This window comes from Ovis aries, chromosome 16, assembly GCF_016772045.2.
Source record: "Ovis aries strain OAR_USU_Benz2616 breed Rambouillet chromosome 16, ARS-UI_Ramb_v3.0, whole genome shotgun sequence".
NCBI classification, from domain to species: Eukaryota; Metazoa; Chordata; class Mammalia; order Artiodactyla; family Bovidae; genus Ovis; species Ovis aries.
In genome coordinates this window covers 9881074-9899661 of record NC_056069.1, presented here as the reverse complement: position 1 = coordinate 9899661, position 18588 = coordinate 9881074, and the positions used below count along the sequence as shown (strand labels likewise).

The window sequence follows — 18588 nt, the reverse complement described above, 5'->3', positions numbered from 1 at the left end:
TTTCCTTCCATCCATTTTTTTTTTTTTCCATTTATGAAATGGCTAGGAGTGTGAGTTCTGGAGTCAGACAGATGGGAGTTCACCCTGACCTGCTGTGTGAACTCAATTTACTGCTTTCACTCTGTTTCCTCATCTGTAAAGTGGGGGAAGTTACTTTGTTTTGAGAATTAAACAATATGTAATAAATGTACTTTTTCTTGTGCCTGGCTGGGTAAGGACTTGTTGCCATAGTCCATGAAGTTGGTTGAGATGGGCCATTCTCTCTCTTTCTCTCAAGATTTAAGGTCAGGGAGGAAGGATCAGAAAAAAGGAAGTCCAGGACTCTCCCAGTGGTCCAGTGGTTAAGAATCCAACTGCCAATACAGGGGACCTGGGTCTGCTCCCTGGTCTGGGAAGATTCCACATGCCATGGAGCAACGAAGCTCATGGGCCCTAGAGCCTGTGCTGCCCAAATGGGAGAAGCCACCGCAATGAGAATCCCAAGCAGCGCAACTAGAGAGTAGGCCCCCACTTGCCACAATCAGAGAAAGCCCTCGTGCAGCAACAAAGATCCAGCAGAGCCAAAAATTATTAAAAAAACAAAGTCCATTTCATCTTCCAGCATAGGATATGTCCTCTAGCCTGCTATGACCACGTTTTGTGCTGGGGTATCACAGCTTACCTGGGCATCTGCAGCTGAGTATTCTACTTTCATGTGTCTAGTGATGTTTGTGTAGGCAACTCATCTGTCAAGTTCCCAGAGGGGAGGAGGGTGAGCGGCATCTGAGTTCCGGCTCTATAACCACACATCTAGGAACTGTTCCACTCAAAACTCAACTTGGTGTCTGATAATCGGGCATGCTTTTTTCCTCCTGGTGGTTTTCACACGTTGGCAACTGTGGCTGGGAAAAAGCTATGTGTTCATCAAGTCCATTCTCATGCGCCTCCTCTGGGTACATAGGAAATTATACTTCCCAACCCCTTGAAGTTTGGAGTGGGCCTCACAACTAGCTGAGGTCAATGAAATGTGCCATGTCGCTTCCTGGCTGAGGCAGGGAAAAGCTCCTTTGTGATCATCTAGCTTCCCTTCCTCTACTGTAGTGAGTGTGGAGGCCTCACGTTCCAGATGATGCTACAAAATGGTATGGATTCTATCCTCCTGGAGGGCTTCTTGGGTAACTCAGTGGTAAAGAACCTGCCTGTAACACAGGAGACGTGGATTCGATCCCTGGGTTGGGAAGAGTCCCTGGAGGAGGAAATGGCAACCCACTTATAGTATTCTTGCCTGGGAAATCCCATGGATAGAGGAGCCTCATGGGCTACGGTCCATGGGGTCACAAAGAGTCCACACAACTGAGTGACTGAGCGCTTACTCACTATCCACCTGGAACCCCTAGGCATGCCTTGGAGGGGAGCTGACAGACACCCTCAGAGGACTTTGTGTGAGTGAGAAATATAATAAACTTTGGCTGGGTTAAGTCACTGAGAATTTTGTTACTGCAGCAGAATCTAGCCTCTTCTGGCTGACACAGCAGTCTGCTTACTTGCTGACATTACTTCCACTGCTTTCCTGGTCCTGTGACACTGACTCTTTTTCACAACTAGGACTTCTTCAGCTGAAAGGTAGAATCCCTCATAACCAGTTCCTGACTGCTCACTGCTGATTACATTTAAGGATTTTCAGAAACTAAGTGGAGAGTGGAAGATATTCTCCTGCTAGGCCTTGCTTTAAAACAAAAAAGGAAGAAACGAGAATGTATTTCAGGAATATCTGCTTAATTCTGTGTCGATGGCTGGTTGTGACAAATACCTGAAGCCCTCCTTTCAGAGGATTTAGCTTCTGTGGAGTCATGGATAATCCCATTAAAGAGATTTTAATGATTGAAGCCACTGCATCAAGCAATGTAATCTCTAGAAATCCTTTCTGCCTTCGTTCCTCATGAGTTTAGAAGTCCTACTTGCTCTTGAAAAACAAGCTGTTCTCCAGCCTTTCCACTCCCTTTCATTGTAAGGGAAACTTGGGAGAAAGTATTTATAATCACAGAACATGAAAATAGACAGTTTTTGTAATTTTCTCAGCTTAAAACTGTGTTAGTCTTCTCAAATTGTCATATCAAGATAGCCCTGACTGCGTGGCTTAAGCTGTAGAAATATATTTTGTCAAGTTCTGGAGGTCGTAAGTCCAAGATGAAGATGCTGTCGGGGCAGGTGTCTGGGGAGCTTGCAGACACTGCCTTCTTGCTGTGTCCTCACATGGCCCTTTCCCTATGCTCATGGGAAGACAGAGAGCTCTGGTGTCTCTTCTTATAAGGACACCAGCCCTATTAGATGAGGCTCCATCCTCAGGGCCTCAGTTAATTTTTAGAACTTTCTGATGGACCCAGTTGTACCCAAGCAAGGACTCATGTGCCTGCCTCACAGAAAGCTGAACTTTGGCAGTGGGTGTTTACAGCAAAGTAAGAGTTTACTGCGGGCTTCCCTGGTGGCTCAGCGGTAAAGAATCTGCCTGCAGTGCAGGAGCTGCAGGAGATTCGGGTTCGATCCCTGGGTCAGGAAGGTCCTTGGAAGAGGGCATGGCAACCCATTCCACTATTCTCACCCAGAGAGTCCCATGGGCAGAGAAGCCTGGTGGGCTACAGCCCATAGGGTTGCAAAGAGTTGGACAAGGCAGCGCACACAAGAGTTTACTGTAGGGCACCAAGCAAGGGAGCGGGAGACAAGCCTCAGACATACACTGACTAGGTCTTTGAGTTCCAGGTATTTTTAAAGGAGAAGAAGCAAGAAGCTGACATTAGTCATTGTCTTGTGACATTTCTGTGACATTTATTTATTTTTAGTGAAATGTAGTTGATTTACAGGTTATGTTAGTTTCTGGTGTACGCAAACAGATTCAGTTTGATATATATGTATATGTATATTTCATATCTTTTCATTACATTACAAGATTTTGAATATAATTCCATGAGCTATATAGTAGGATCTTATTGTTTATCTCTTTTATGTGTGTGAAAGTGAAAGTCGCTCAGTCATGTCCGACCCTTGTGACTCCATGGGCTATACAGTCCATGGAATCCTCCGGGCCAGAATACTGGAGTGGTAGCCCTTCCCTTCTCCAGGGGACCTTCACAACCCACGGATTGAACTCAGGTCTCCTGTATTGCAGGAGGATTCTTTACCAACTGAGCCACCAGGGAAACCCAAGAATACTGGTGTGGGTAGCCTATTCCTTCTCAAGCAGATCTTCCTGACCCAGGAATCGAACCAGGGTTTCTTGCATTGCAGGCAGATTCTTTACCAGCTGAGCTACCATATGTATAGGGGTTTGTATTTGCTAATCCCAAACTCCTAATTTATTCCTCCTCACCCCTTTCCCCTTTGGAGGCCATTGGTTTTTTTTTTTAATTTTTTTTTTTTCATTGGTTTGTTTTTTATGCCTGTGACATGTCTTAATCATAGTTTTGGGAGTCAGGATGTCTCCAGCTTATGATTTTCTGGCTAGGCCTTGTCCACAGCTTGGAGAGCCTGCTAGCTCTTTGTGACCTGAAGAAATCATTTGAGTTTGTTTCTTAATGATGACATCTATAACCACAGTTTTAGTCATCTTGTTACCAAGTCCCTGGTGGCTTAGACAGTAAAGCGTCTGCCTGTAATGCAGGAGACCCAGGTTCAATCCCTGGGTTGGGAAGATCCCCTGGAGAAGGAAATGGCAATCCACTCCAGTATTCCTGCCTGGAGAATTCCATGGATTGAGGAGCCTGGTAAGCTACAGTCCACGGGGTCGCAAAGAGTTGGACACAACTGAGCGACTTCACTTTACCAAGTCCAAACTTGCTCTGCTCGCTGCACAAGAGGCCAGTGAATTTGAGAGATGAGGCGTAGCAGCAAGGACCATAAAAGCCTGAGAAGCTGGCAGACTAATATTTCAGGATAATCATCTTGTTGGGGTCTGGATGCCAGGTTCTTATATGGATCAGAGATGTGGGGGGAGGTGAGGAAACAAAGGAAAAAGGCCATTTGATCTTGCAGTGTCTCCTAGAATGGCAGGCCTCAGGCAGGGGGATGTGAACGTGTTAAGTTCTTCCTTCCTGCCATCTACAGGCAGACAGGGTTCTGAACAAAAGCACTTTAGCTCAATGGTCAGGCAGAGGGGTAGGATCCTCTGAGGCAGGCCATTATATATGACTATAATAACAAAAGTGGCAAAAAAACAAGGGTTAAAGTTAAAGAAACATCTAGCATGGAAGTGTCAAAATTGACTCTTCCTTATTACAGTCTGACTCTGGTTGATTAGTGTTAAGATTGAGGTCAGAGGGGATAAGAAAGGGAATAAAGTTTTGGGCTTTATTAAGGGGGAGACAGTTTCAGTCTTCAAATAGTCCCATTGAGGTTAGGGCTTCAGCATATCAATTTTGGGAGGATAAAATTCAGTCTATAACAGAACCAATTTGAGCAACCGCTCTTCAATTATTCGGTTGCTTGTCTTCTGTTGCTTTAGCGGATATAGGTGCCATGTGTAATGTGGGGACACTGAGGAGAACGGGATGGTATTTTGGTGTCTGAAAACTGCCTGAGCCCATTGGGAATGTAGGCCTCACCGGTGTGAAGGAGGTATTTCTGCCTCTCCACCTCCCTTCAAAAGGCTTCCAGGATGGCCCATGTATTCTTCAAGTAAAGAGGGAGATGACAGCCCTCTCTCACCATCCATTGCTCACACTGCAGTCAGATGCAATTCTGAAATGCAGACCTAAGAAATATACTCCCCAGCCTGAAATCCTTCAAAGATTTCCCGTTGCACTCAGGATAAACACGGGCTTCCCTGGTGGCTCGGATGGTGAACAATCTGCTTGCAATGCAGGAAACCTTGGTTCAAATCCTGGGTTGAGAAGATCCCGTGGAGAAGAGAATGGCTACCCACTCCAGTATTCTTGCCTGGAAAAATCCATGGACAGAGGCGCCTGGTGGACTGCAGTCCGCGGGGTTGCAAAGAGTTGGACACAACTGAGTGACTTTAACTTTCAGGATAAACACAGTCTTTAATACCACCTGCCCACCACAGTTTCTCCTATACCCAGCATAAGGCAAGACACATAGCACAAACCCACAAATGCTTGGTGAGCAAATCAATGATCAAACCAGTCCCAGTCTTCGGTGTGAGGCTTCTCCCATTGGCTCTGAAGTTAGCCGGCAGCTTGACAATGTTGAGTAAAGGCCCTAACTCCACATGGTTTGAGCCTGAGTACATTTGCTAAACAATCTGTGGTCAGATCTGATAGAATTACCGAATCTTTGACTCCATTCACAGATGTATAGACAGGCAGGATCCACTCATTGCAAGAGGCTGTCAAGTTGTTGCTTGCCGGGGTCCAGCCCCGGTGGATCCAGGGAATTTGAAGGTGGGGACGGCGTCGGCGTCCTTCGAAAAATACATATTTAATTACAGATATATATAGAGATTAGAAATGGATAGTGTAGTAGGAAAATTAGTGGAGAAAAAGAGGCTGAATAACTTGGTTTACGTGGAATAGCATCCATGCTCCAGATGGGAATTCAGCCAGAAAAATGGGCAGCAAGTAAGAAACAACATGGGGGAATCAGTCTTTCTGGAAACTGATCCAATTTCTTTATTTTTGGGTTTGCTTATATACCTTTTGTTACACATAGGGATGAATACAGAGTCACGTGGGGGTCAGCAGTCCTGACCTTTATCAAAATCAGGTGCTTCACATAAAAAGGTCTTAGGGATTTTACATCATCTTCTGGCCATGAATGAGACCTGCTGACATTTTATGATCCTTTCTTTCTGATAACCAAAAAACTTATTTTTTCCAAGGGTGTTTTTTCTTAAACCAGGCACTACCCTCCAAATAAAGTTACATTCCTATAGGGTGAGGGTGTAGTGAGTTACAATCAAGAAGGAATTTATTTAACCCAAGGTTAACATGATTAATCTTAAAGGTTAATACTTATTTCTCCTATATGCTTAAAGGTTAATACTTATTTCTCCTAAATGTTAGTTATATTCATTATAAGGGCAGGGAATATGGAGATTTAGCAGCAAACATCGGCCCAACAAATGAAAATCCTTTCACCAATGCTCCCCTTAAGATCTATTTAGTCTTAAGATAGTGATAAGGTTACATTTTTACATAGCAAGGACACAGTGATTTATAACAAAGTACAGTGATCTATTACAAAAGAGAAAATTCATTAACTCAAAAAGTCTAGTATTGCTAACCTTAAAAACTACTATATTTCCTTTTCTATATTCCAAATACATCGATTAATATATTCCCAGGTGCTTAAGGATATGGAGGCCTGGCGGCAATCATTGACTCAACAATGAGAAAAGCCCTATGCTAATTAAGACTTTCAAAATACTCCAAGACTCTCCGTGTTGAGAGGTAGTAAACAATCATGTGGGTAGTGGCAGGAGTATGGATAATCCTGTCATACAAGCTAGTCTGTCAGCAGAGAGGTTTGACCTAAGACACCCTTGTCACACCCAGGGCAGGGAATTAGCAGCAATTATTGGCACAACAAATGAAAAACCCTTCACCAATATAATTCCTAACCAACCCACTATACTAATAATTTCCAACTCCCCAAAAGAATTTGCCTTTAGTAAGTCTAAAACATCTTGTGCCTCTCAGATTGGGAGGCTGTAAACAATCACATGTGGCCAGACGAACCTATACAGGTGGGCTAGACAACCTTCAGAGGAGTCCATAAGCTGAAACACTCTTGTCATGCCCAGGAATTTTTATTGACTTGGAACTGCAAGTTAACTCTTTCTCTGAGAGAAACGGTGATGGGGGAGAGCCCCCCGTGAAGTCAGAGGTGTAGGTGAGAGCATAAAATAGACTCTGGTTTTGGGGTAGATGCTCGGGAACAGGGGGCTTCCTGAGGCTTGATCACGCCTTTGCTTATGCCAAGCCTCCTTCCTCATGACCTTTGCCATGGGCGGAGTTCCTCACTCTGGCCCCCGGCCGTTGCTCATGGGCTCACTGTTGCTAAGATTTACAAGGATAGTTGGGGTACTTAGTGCCTACACATGCTGAGTCCTTCTCTGTCCATAAGGTGTAATTAACCCAAGCACTGCCACTTACCTGGTTAAAATACCCAGTTGCAAACATAGCAATTCAAAGGAAGTAAACAACCTCTAAAAGGATGGCACCGTGGTGCTGCCCATAACTTTCTCCTTGGATTTGTTTTTGAAAAATAGAATTAAAAATATTATGGCTTTACGATGAAAAGAAAAATCCGAAAGCTGCTGGCCTGAAACATCCTCTTTGAGATTTACGTTGGGAGACAAAGCTTTTCTCTTTTAAAGTCATTTGTCTGATCTGTTTTGTCCTAGTTACTTAAATACCTTTGGAAGTGCTTTCCCATGTAGGAGGAGTGGGGGTGGGATTAGGTCTGATTTGGCATTAATGGAAATTATATGTGCATAAGGGAAGGAGAAAAGATCTCTCCACGGGCGGCTGGAGGCTGGCAGCAAATCCTGAAGTCGCCTGTAACCACTGGCTATCAAACACACCCTGTCTTTTCTTCCTTTGACTATCAGGTTGTCACGAGGCCTCTTAAAGATGTTTATAAAGTGTTGCTTTTGTACTCTCTTGCTCACATCTGGGGCTTGTTCTTAGAAGAGCCTCCTTCCTCTCGGGTCACTGATCCCAGGCAGCAGGCACTTGACTTTCTCTCCTGATCCCAGCCCCAGGCTGCTCCAGGGAGCTCTTCTCTCCTTGGTTACTGGTCACTCTCTTTTCTTTTGTTTTTTTGTAAATGCTCAAACTTCCTTTTTATGAATGACTTCTCGGCCTTTTGCAGGTGCCCCTCATTTATTCAGAACTCAAGGAGACCCTTATGAGGTAAGCAGTGTTGGCCCCATCTTGGAGGAACAGGGAGAAGGAGGCCAGGCCACACAGAGGTCAGATGTAAGACCCAGGTAACGTGGCAGGCAGTAGCAGATCCAGGTGAGCGGCCCAGGGCTAGCCCAGTTCAGTGTTCATCCCAACGATTTACTTGCTTTTTTTCTCCTCCCAAATCACTCTGAAGGCTCTAATTCAGGTTTGACTTCATGTCCTATGAGTTCTCTTCTAAAGCTATGTGAGGGACTTCCCTGTTGGTCCCATGGTTAAGAGTCTGCCTTCCTTCCAAAGCAGGGCATGAGGGGTCTATTCCTGGTCAGGATCCCACATGCCAAGGAGCAACTAAGCCCACTCGCTGCACCTGCTGAGCCCGAGCGTCACGTCTAGAGAAAAGCCCTTGCCCTGCAACAGAGAGCTCACAAACTCCAACTCAGGTCCAACGCAGCCAAATAAATATGTATTTTTAAAAAGAGAATATGGTCAATAATAGTGTAATAACTCTGGGTTGGTTTTAAAAGTTATTTTATATGTTTATTTTTGGCTGTGCTGGGCCTTCGTTGCTGTGCAGGCTTTCTAGTTTTGGTGAACCGGGACATCTCGTCACAGCGGCTTCTCTTGCTGTGGAGCGCGAGTTCCAGGGCCGATGGGCTTCAGCAGCTGTAGCAGGCAGGCTCAGTAGTTGCGGCACGTGGGCTTTGTTGCTCCATGGCTTATGGGATCTTCCAGGACCAGGGATCAAACTCGTGTCCCCTGTATTGGCAGGTGGATTCTTTACCACTGAGCCACCAGGATTGGTTTTTAAAAATAAAGCTTTTTAAGATACAGGACCATGGATAAATCCCATCAGCTAGTGGCACCTGAGGCATGTATTTGGCTTAAGTTTCTGACATGCCTGTTCCTTCCAAATATTGAATAATTTCTTCTTTCTTTTTTCTCCCCAATCCAATCCAAGTTTCTTTCCAAGACTAGTTCCAGTAACTCCCACTTCTTCTCATGAAGCCTTCTCCAGACACTGTAACCTCCTGGATCTCTTTATTCTTAAGGTCAAGTGCCAATTTAAAATTTCATTGCTCTTTTCTGGTTTTGTTGGGATTTAATATAATTTCTTGTTTCCTTGAGGACAGGGATCATGTCTCCTCTACTTCTGACTTGCCTGTCTAGAACAGTCATAGACAAATTAGGTGCTCAATGAGTAAGCCTGCATTTTTTTGTCCTGGGGGTAATTTTTGAGAGCAGTTTGGATGTAAAAGGGCCAGTTGAAAAACGTATTAAAAACTCCAGCAGCCATGGGGCCCATGGACTGGAATAATCTGACTCATCCTGACATCTCTGATGCTCTGTTTACATATCCCTTCCCCACTGGCAAAGATATTAAATCATGGTGAAGGTTTGGGTTTTACCACAGGTTTGTTTTGGTGTTTATTCATTGGAACTTTTAAAATCAGGATTTGGACATAAACCTCATCCATATCAGTTTAAAATACAGATTCTCAGGACTTCCCAGGTGGTCCAGTGGTTAAGAATCTGTCTTCCAATGCAGGGGATGCAGGTTCAGTCTCTGGTTGGGGAACTAAGATCCCACAGGGCATCTATGCCTGAGCACCACAACTAGAAAGAAGCCCCCCAACACACACACACCCCACCACCAACACATATGCACTGCAACTAGAGAAAGACTACTCACTACAACGAAGACCCAGTGCAGCCAGAATAAATAAATAAAATTAAAAAATGCAGATTTTCAAGTTCCATCCCAGACCATCTGAGGCTTTAAATGACCTTTCCAGGTAGACTTATAATGCAAATTAAAGTTAAAATAAACAAACACCATTTTCTGGGATTTTCATTGCTGATTAAAAAGATATAATTATGACATGATTTCAAAGCATATTGCCAGACAGTATTAAATGGAAGATTCAGGAAGATATCTAGGCGACCCAAACGTTTTCTATTGCAATACGTAACGCATCTTATTTGCTAGCCCAGCTCATTTATATGGTCTCATGATTCTTCAGCTCCCAGCACCTTTTGGATGCATCACACTGAATATGTGTTTGAATCTTTAAGCCAATATCATCATCCCCAGGGTAAGTGTTCAGAGTCACGCTGGAGGGCTCTGGAAGTGCTAAAACAGGATTTCAGTCTGGCTGAGAAGCTTCTTGGATTTTCTAAGGTGCTTTCCTTTTGGTTTTTCCTTTCCAGCATAGGTTGACTTTCAATTTTTATGATGGAAAGATCACTTAGAACTGCCCCTTTCTTTCAGCTGTTGGAAATAGCTAATTAGGGTTGGTGTGGGTTGGTAGCTTATTAGCCCCCTTGGGTTTAATAGCTGCAAAGGTCAGGGCAGACTAGCTACTATCGCAGGGTCAGCGTGTGAGTGGCAGTTGGTCAAGAAAGATAAATATGACAAGATGGGGATCAAAGCAAGTTTATTATTACAAGAAGTGTCACTCAGATAATAATGGAACTTAACCAGTGAAAAATCACTCAAATCATGACCTAGCCCAAAAGGAAACTAACCTTTACACTTCCATAATTTATTGCAGCACTGTGATTGTTTGGCCATTAAAATGTCACTTGCAGCATGAAATAATTGAAGATGCTAACTTCAATATGAAATAGTTCTTTAATTCTTCTCAAAATATTCCAGGCATTATTGAATGACCAGTTTAGATCTCTGGAGAAATAATTATGATATAAGACCTCTTTGAAATGTAGATCCACCTTCCTGCCTCTCTTGCTCTCCCTGCCCCCCCTGCCCCAAGCTCCTGAATAATTTTCTTAGGAATCATTTTAAGAACCATGCTAATGATGACTTAAATTTCTAGTTCTATATCTAAGGCTGATTATTTCTGGTAACAGTGTATCTCTACTGTCGTTCTATATGGAAAGATGGCCTTATTCCAGGAAGATAGCCTCTATGGACCTGTGGAATTTCATCTTTCATTTGATCACTTCACTGCTTCTTGAGACAGAACACTGAAAGCATTCAGATCAAAATATCATATGGCCATGCCATCTCAGTCAACTCTCATTAAAATACTTATGGCAGCATAGAAACAAAGACATGGAAAATGGGGAAATTTACAGTGATGATTCAAAGGAACACTGGTAGAGGACAAACGCCAGAATCTTGGAGGAATCCCTCCTCATGACGTAAAAGGCAAATGCGGTAGATTTAAGGAACGCCTTATAGCACACTTTGGTTTCAGATCATGCAAGAATGACAACGGAAAGATAGAAGGAGACAATGTACTCTTTACTGCCGTAGACAGAGACCTCGGGATAGTATCCACCAGAAAATAGCATAGTTTCCTGACCTTGCAGGTATTGACCCATTAAGTGACCAGAGGACTCTTTTCCCATTACTTCCCAGACTCACTACCTCATTTTTATGCACGCATAAGAGAAAGTAATCCCAGACAACGAGAAGGAATGAGAAAGATGCTGTTGATTAGAAACTATCTATGTTTTGATAGATGCAGTGTCTTACTTCAGTTTGAGGTCCTCCAGAAGCCAACACTGGACGGTAACACAAATTGTTTACTTGGGAAATGATCAAAGCAAAGTGTGGTAGGAGAGTTAGTCATGCAGGGAGGAGAGGGAAGTAAATGAAAACTCTTGTGAAGCAAGTTAGCCCTGTGGGTGACTAGAGTCATCCCACCTAAAGAGATGAAGGAGCCGGGATAACCATGCGCACGTTCCCTTAGAATTCCTGCCTGGAGAATTCCGGGGACTGAGGAGCCATTGTCCACGGGGTTGCAAAGCGTGAGCATGACTGAGCGCCTAGTACTTTCACTTTCCCATTAGTTATTAGGTCAAGGTGACTCCTGAGGGCCTGGCGTCACTTCCCTGGTACATCTGGGTGCTATGCACGGGAGTGGAGTTGCTCTGTAGGCCAGAGGAAACCCCTAGGCAAAGAAACCTTGGTGCTGACAGGGAGGCAGTTGATGCGCTCTGAAGTGCTCAGGATGAGAGAGGCTGGGCAGGCCACCAACAGCATCTGCTACAACCCAAACTCTGCACCTCTCAAACCCTGTGCCCTGTGTTAGGGCCCTGTTGTTGTTTCTCCGAGGTCATGAAGAGAAAGCAAAAGAGCCTACAGCAGGAAGACGCGGTGGGGGGGTGGGGGGCAAGATCTCAGTGTCTGCTACCCAGGTTGGTCCCAAGACGTTCACCCATCATCTCCCTCCTCTTCCACTCTCTGTGGAGCCCCGCCTCCTCCGCCAGGATTTCTGCGGGTTAGGTGGTTTGTCTGGTGGAGAAACCCATTCTTTATGGGTTACACTGACAGGTCCGAGTCCCAGGTTATGATGGATTTCTTCTGTGTAACTGGTGTGGTCTGGTGGGTTTGATAATACCTGGCTCATACAAGGCGGTGCTGGTTGCATGGTCCCTTGATGCCCCATGTTCAGGCCCTCAGCCATCCCATGGGTCCAGAAGCATTCAGGAGCTGCTTTCTGCCAGTGGAGAGCCCTCTGCTTCAGATGCCAGGGGCGTGCGCCCAACCTCAGGGGGAGGGGTCTGCGTTGTGATTCTCCTGTGGAGGCTCATCAAAGAATCTACAGGCGTGAGTGCCATAGGACCCTCTGGTCATCGAGCCCAAGCGCTGGGGATGCTTGTACCACACCTGGGCCAGCTGCAGCGTTCTCTCTTGCTTCAGGCCCACTGTATCCATTTGCTTGAGATGTTATAACCAAATACCACAGATTGGGTGGCTTAAACAGAAATTTACTGTCTTGTAGTTCTGGAGACAATAGGTCTAGGTCAGGGTGTTGGCAGGTTTGGTTTCTTTTCAGGTCTCTCTGCTAGGATTGCTCATGACCGCCTCCTTGCTGTGTCCTCAAATAGCTTTTCCGCTGTGTGTGTGCCCCTGATGTCCCTTAGTAAATCCAAATTGCCTCTTCTTATAAGGATATCAGTCAGGACCCACCCAGGTTATCTCATTCTAACTCAGTCACCTCTTTAAAGGCCCTATCTCCAAATACAGTTGCATTCTGAGGTACTGGGAGTTAGGGCTTCAGTATATCAATACGGGAGGACGCAATGCAGGCCATAGCAAGCAATCAAAACTGCAGCCTTCCGAGTCACTAACAGAGTTGGAGGAGTATTCAAGTGCAATGTATGCACATTCTTCAAGATCTGAAAAGTTCTACTGAGCAGAGTTTCACTTGTTTAGTGATCAGAGGTACAAAGTACACTGATTTGCTTCTCCTTGGAGCGACCCTGCAGGTCCCAGACCACTGGACCCTTGAAAACCTAACTGATCAAGGCAAAGAAGTTCATACCATCTCTCTAATCCATGTGGGCATGACCCTTGCATTCAGAGTACTCAGCATTTCCGCTCCCCAGGCATGATTAAATGATGTCATCGGTACAATGAAACACCACAACCTTGAACAGAATACTCAGATGATCAAGATCCTGTTCAACTCCATTGTGACATAGAGCAGGGAGGTTAACATAGCCCTGAGGATATGCCAGTGAATGTATGTTTCTGTCTGTTCCAAGTGACAGCAACTGCTTTGATCCTCCTTTCTCGTGAGGGTTGAAAAGAACACATTTTCCGATTCAGTAGCCTTATATCAAGTGCCAGAGGCTGTGTTGATCTGTTGTAGTAAATAAAGACGCTGCATCTGGAACAGCAGCTGTGGTTGGGGTTACTGCTTGGTTAAGTTTGTGTTAGTCTACCACCAGCAACATGATCCAGTTGGCTTTTTCTAGGGGACAGACTAGGGCTTCTCTGGTAGCTCAGATGCCAAAGAATCTGCCTGCAATGCAGGAGACCCAGAATGGATCCCTGGGTTCGGAAGACCCCTGGAGAAGGGAATGGCTATCTACTCCAGTGTTCTTGCCTGGAGAATTCCATGGACAGAGGAGCCTGGTGAGCTGCAGTCCTTTGGGTCACAAACAGTCATGCATGACTGAACGACTTTCACTTCCACCGTTTTCACAGGGGATAGACTGGTGACCTAACTGGGACTGTGACAGCTACCATCCCAGCTTCCTGAAGTGTTTGAGGGTCTTGGAGGGTGGCCCTCATTTCTGCCACTTTACCTATGATTGAGCATTGCTTCTGATTGTCTTGTCAGGGGTAGATGGGGACAATTTCAAGGTTTTCACCTGCTTTTCCTGTAATGCACCCATCAGGGTCCAGTCAGGCGACAGATGCTACACAACTTATTAAAAAAAGAGATTTTAATTTAAAGAATTAAGTGGTTTTGAAAAGCTGGAAAAGCAAAGAGAGAACATGAAGATATTCCAGAAACTGCAGGTGATGATTATTATTCTTACGGCTGGGGGAATAGGAGAAGAAGATGGAATTTATCACTTAGGTGCTTAGAACAGGAGCTGAAACTCAGACGTTTGAAAGGGGCCACCTCTCAGCTTGTGATCATGACTCTGAGCTGAAAGGAGGGGGCCATGGGCTGTGGTCCAGAACTCTGAGGAGGCCCTGGCCAAATTGGTACTGGGGTTTCCATGGGCCTCTATGAGACAGATCCTGCAGGTACTGGAAAAACCATGAATTGGATTCAACTGTTGTGATGGCAACCAATTGCCAATGCTGGGGTGAGGAATGAGACGAAGGAAATGCTGACAGGAACATGGAGCAAATCGGAAGCACAAGTCTTCTTACCCTTAGTATCCCATATTGGCAGAGCTGAATGCAGAGCTACCTGATAAAGCAGACATGTGGTTTTCAGAGGTCCAGTCCCAGCATCATAGAGCAGGACATAGGAAAAGGGGTGAGGCTGAAGTTGAAAGACAGCAGCTTAGAAAGTAGCAGAGGGTTCTTATGCCCCAAGTCAGGCCACCAATATGAGAGTCTACCAATGAATATTCATCCAGCTTATGCATTTAAGAACTAGGGAGAACTTCCCTGGTCATCCAGTGGTTAAGAATTTGCATGGCAATGCAGGGGACACAGGTTCGATCCCTGATCCAGGGAGATTTCACATCCTGCAGGGCAACTAACTAGTTGTACCACAACTACTGAGCCTGAGTGCCAAAATAAGAGAAGCCACTGCAATAAGAAGCTTGTGCACCACAAGAGACAGTAGCCCCTGCTCACTGCAACTAGAGAGAAACCTGTGCAGCAACAGAGACCCAGCACAGCCAAAAATAAACCAATAAATAAAATGTAAAAAAACAAAACAAAACAAAACAAAACTAGGAAAATGACCACAGGGAAGGTCTACAAACACATCAGAACTCTTAGGTAGGCTTGACCCCTGATCCCACTAATTGCCTGGCCTCCAGTGCCCCCTCTGGTGGTATTTTGGGTCCCTAAGTGTTATTGTCAACCCATATCCTGTACCCAGTAGTTTCTGAAAAATCATGTGTAAATTCTCCTTTCTTTGCTTTGGGAAGAACTACTGGAATCACCCCTGTGGACACTAGTTGTGGCGATGCAGAGCTCTCCACAGGGAGACCCAGCCATTCTTTCAGTTGGCTGGTTCTGGATCTTCTGAAAGTTGGCTCAGGTCTGGAAGCTAGTGAGTGGCCGTGGCTTTCCATCGGTGTAGGTGAGAAACAGCACACTTGTTGTCTGGCCACCTATGTTGCCCTCAGGAACACCATGGCAGCCCCAGATGACACTGTGACCTTGCCTCCATAATGGTGATGGTCCACTGTTTCCTCTGCTGGCTAAGTTCTACTGCCTGACCTCTGATCTTCTGGAATCTCAGCATCCCCACTGACACTAGGAAGTCCAGTGGTGGCTTTCCTCTTTAGGCATTGGCAGTATGAGATGCTAGAGATACTGCTGAGCCCTGTCAAACTATGTCATATCTCAGTTCATGGCCAGAGAATCTGTTAATCGATGACATTGTATATTATCACCACCCCGCTCCTCATAATGCCTGGACTCAAAGCTTGATTCTTCTGGTTATTTGTAGTATGTCCTTGGGCAAGTTACACAGTAAGTCAGTTTCTTTCCTTGTAAAATGGGAATAAAAGTACTTACCTTTGAGCCATTGGTTGGATTCAGTGGGTTAACATGTAAATTGCTTAGAACAGTGCTTTATATATCATTAGACTTTACAGAATATTAACTATTATTAAAGTAAAAAACTCATAAGAATGCTAACCATTTTTGTTCAACATCATTCTGAAAAAGATAAAAATTAATTGACTATAAAATTAAGTGGGGTCAAATATTGGGGAAGAAGAGATAAAATTATTATTATATATGGGTTATAAAACTGACTACCTGGAAAAATCCAAGAATACTAATGAAAAAATCTTCAGAATTAATGAGAGAATACAGTAAAATCCATAGTTTTTTTTTTAACATTCAAAATAACCATCCAAAATATAAAATAACATCCTCTGGATCCTGGAAAAAGCAAGAGAGTTCCAGAAAAACATCTATTTCTGCTTTATTGACTATGCCAAAGCCTTTGACTGTGTGGATCACAATAAACTGTGGAAAATTCTGAAAGAGAAGGGAATACCAGACCACCTAACCTGCCTCTTGAGAAATCTGTATGCAGGTCAGGAAGCAACAGTTAGAACTGGACATGGAACAACAGACTGGTTCCAAATAGGAAAAGGAGTACGCCAAGGCTGTATATTGTCACCCTGCTTATTTAACTTATATGCTGAGTACATCATGAGAAATGCTGGACTGGAAGAAACACAAGCTGGAATCAAGATTGCTGGGAGAAATATCAATAACCTCAGATATGCAGATGATACCACCCTTATGGCAGAAAGTGAAGAGGAGCTAAAAAGCCTCTTGATGAAAGTGAAAGAGGAGAGTGGAAAAGTTGGCTTAAAGCTCAACATTCAGAAAACGAAGATCATGGCATCTGGTCCCATCACTTCATAGGAAATAGATGGGGAAACAGTAGAAACAGTGTCAGACTTTATTTTTGGGGGCTCCCAAATCACTGCAGATGGTGACTGCAGCCATGAAATTAAAACACGCTTACTTCTTGGAAGAAAAGTTATGACCAACCTAGATAGTATATTCAAAAGCAGAGACATTACTTTGCCAGCAAAGGTCCGTCTAGTCAAGGCTATGGTTTTTCCTGTGGTCATGTATGGATGTGCGAGTTGGACTGTGAAGAAAGCTGAGCGCCAAAGAATTGATGCTTTTTAACTGTGGTGTTGGAGAAGACTCTTGAGAGTCCCCTGGACTGCAAGGAGATCCAACCAGTCCATTCTGAAGGAGATCAACCCTGGGTTTTCTTTGGAAGGAATGATGCTAAAGCTGAAGCTCCAGTACTTTGGCCACCTGATGCCAAGAATTGACTCATTGGAAAAGACTCTGATGCTGGGAGGGATTGGGGGCAGGAGGAGAAGGGGACGACAGAGGATGAGATGTCTGGATGGCATCATGGACTCAATGGACGTGAGTCTGAGTGAACTCTGGGAGTTGGTGATGGACAGGGAGGCCTGGCGTGCTGTGATTCATGGGGTCGCAAAGAGTTGGACACGACTGAGCGACTGAACTGAACTGAACTGAAATCCTTATGAAGGTCACAGTACTTGTATAAAGGAAACTGAAACTTTAAAAGCAGCTAGATAAGGGCTTCCCTGGTGGCTCAGGAGTAAAGAGTCCACTGCCAATGCAGGAGACATGGGTTCGACCCCTGGTCTGGGCAGATCCCACATGCCAAAGAGCAATTAAGCCCACAGCTGTTGAGACTATGCTCTAGAGCCTGGGAATCACAGCTACTGTGCCCTTGAACCCTAGAGCCTGTGCTCCACAAGGAGAGAAGCCACTGCCGTGAGAAGCCCATGAACCACAACTGGAGACAAAAATCTGAGCAGCATCGAAGACCAAGCAAGACAATGTATAAAATAGATAACCAACAAGGGCCTACTGTATAGCACAGGAAACTATACTCAACGCTTTGCAATAACCTCTAAGGGATATATATGCACACACACGTATATAATTGAATCATTTTGCTATACATCTGAAACTAACACAACATTGTAAGTCAACTATACTTCAAAAAAAAGAAAGCAGCTAGACAAATGGGGGACTGTTTCTGGATGATAAATCTCACTATTGTAGAGATATGAATTCTCCTCAAATTAATTATAAATTATTTACACAATCCTTGCCTGGTGGCTCAAAAGGTAAAGAATCTGCCTGCAATGCAGGAGACCTGGGTTCAATCCCTAAGTCAAGAAGATCCCCTGGAGAAGGAACTGGCAACCCACTCCAGTATTCTTGCCTGGAGAATTCCACAGACAGAGGAGCCTGATGGGCTACAGTTCGTGGGATTGCAAAGAGTTGGACATGACTGAGCGACCAACACTTGCACTTTCAATAAAATTCCAAACATTATTTTTTTAACTTAAGAATGAGTCTTTAGTTTATCTAGGAGAATAAACAACAAGAACAGTAATAACAAGTGTTAAAATAAGAATAGCGGTATATCTACCACTGCCAGATGTCAAAACACACTTATAAAGTCAAATAATTCAAATATTTTAACTTTTAGATAAATAAAAAGAAAAAAATAGAAAAGCTTTAAAAACCGATAAAAGATGTTGTTGTTGTTCAGTTACTAAGTCATGTCCGACTCTTGGCTATCCCATGAACTGTAGTACACCAAGATTTCTGCCCTTCACTATCTCAAACTCATGTCCATTGAGTCAGTGATGCCATCCAACCATCTTATTCTCTGTCACTCCCTTCTCCTCTTGCCTTCAGTCTTTCCCAGCTTCAGGGTCTTTTCCAGTGAGTTGGCTCTTTGCATCAAGTGGCCAAAGTATTGGA

The 18588-nt window shown here is 44.3% G+C and overlaps 1 non-coding gene across 1 annotated transcript; it reads left to right on the top strand.

The window, feature by feature from the left end:
* Positions 1 to 3592: 3592 nt before the first annotated feature.
* On the top strand, positions 3593 to 3664 carry TRNAY-GUA (transfer RNA tyrosine (anticodon GUA)). Its single transcript has one exon. It is a non-coding gene; the product is annotated as a tRNA-Tyr (tRNA).
* The last annotated feature ends 14924 nt before the right edge of the window (positions 3665 to 18588 follow it).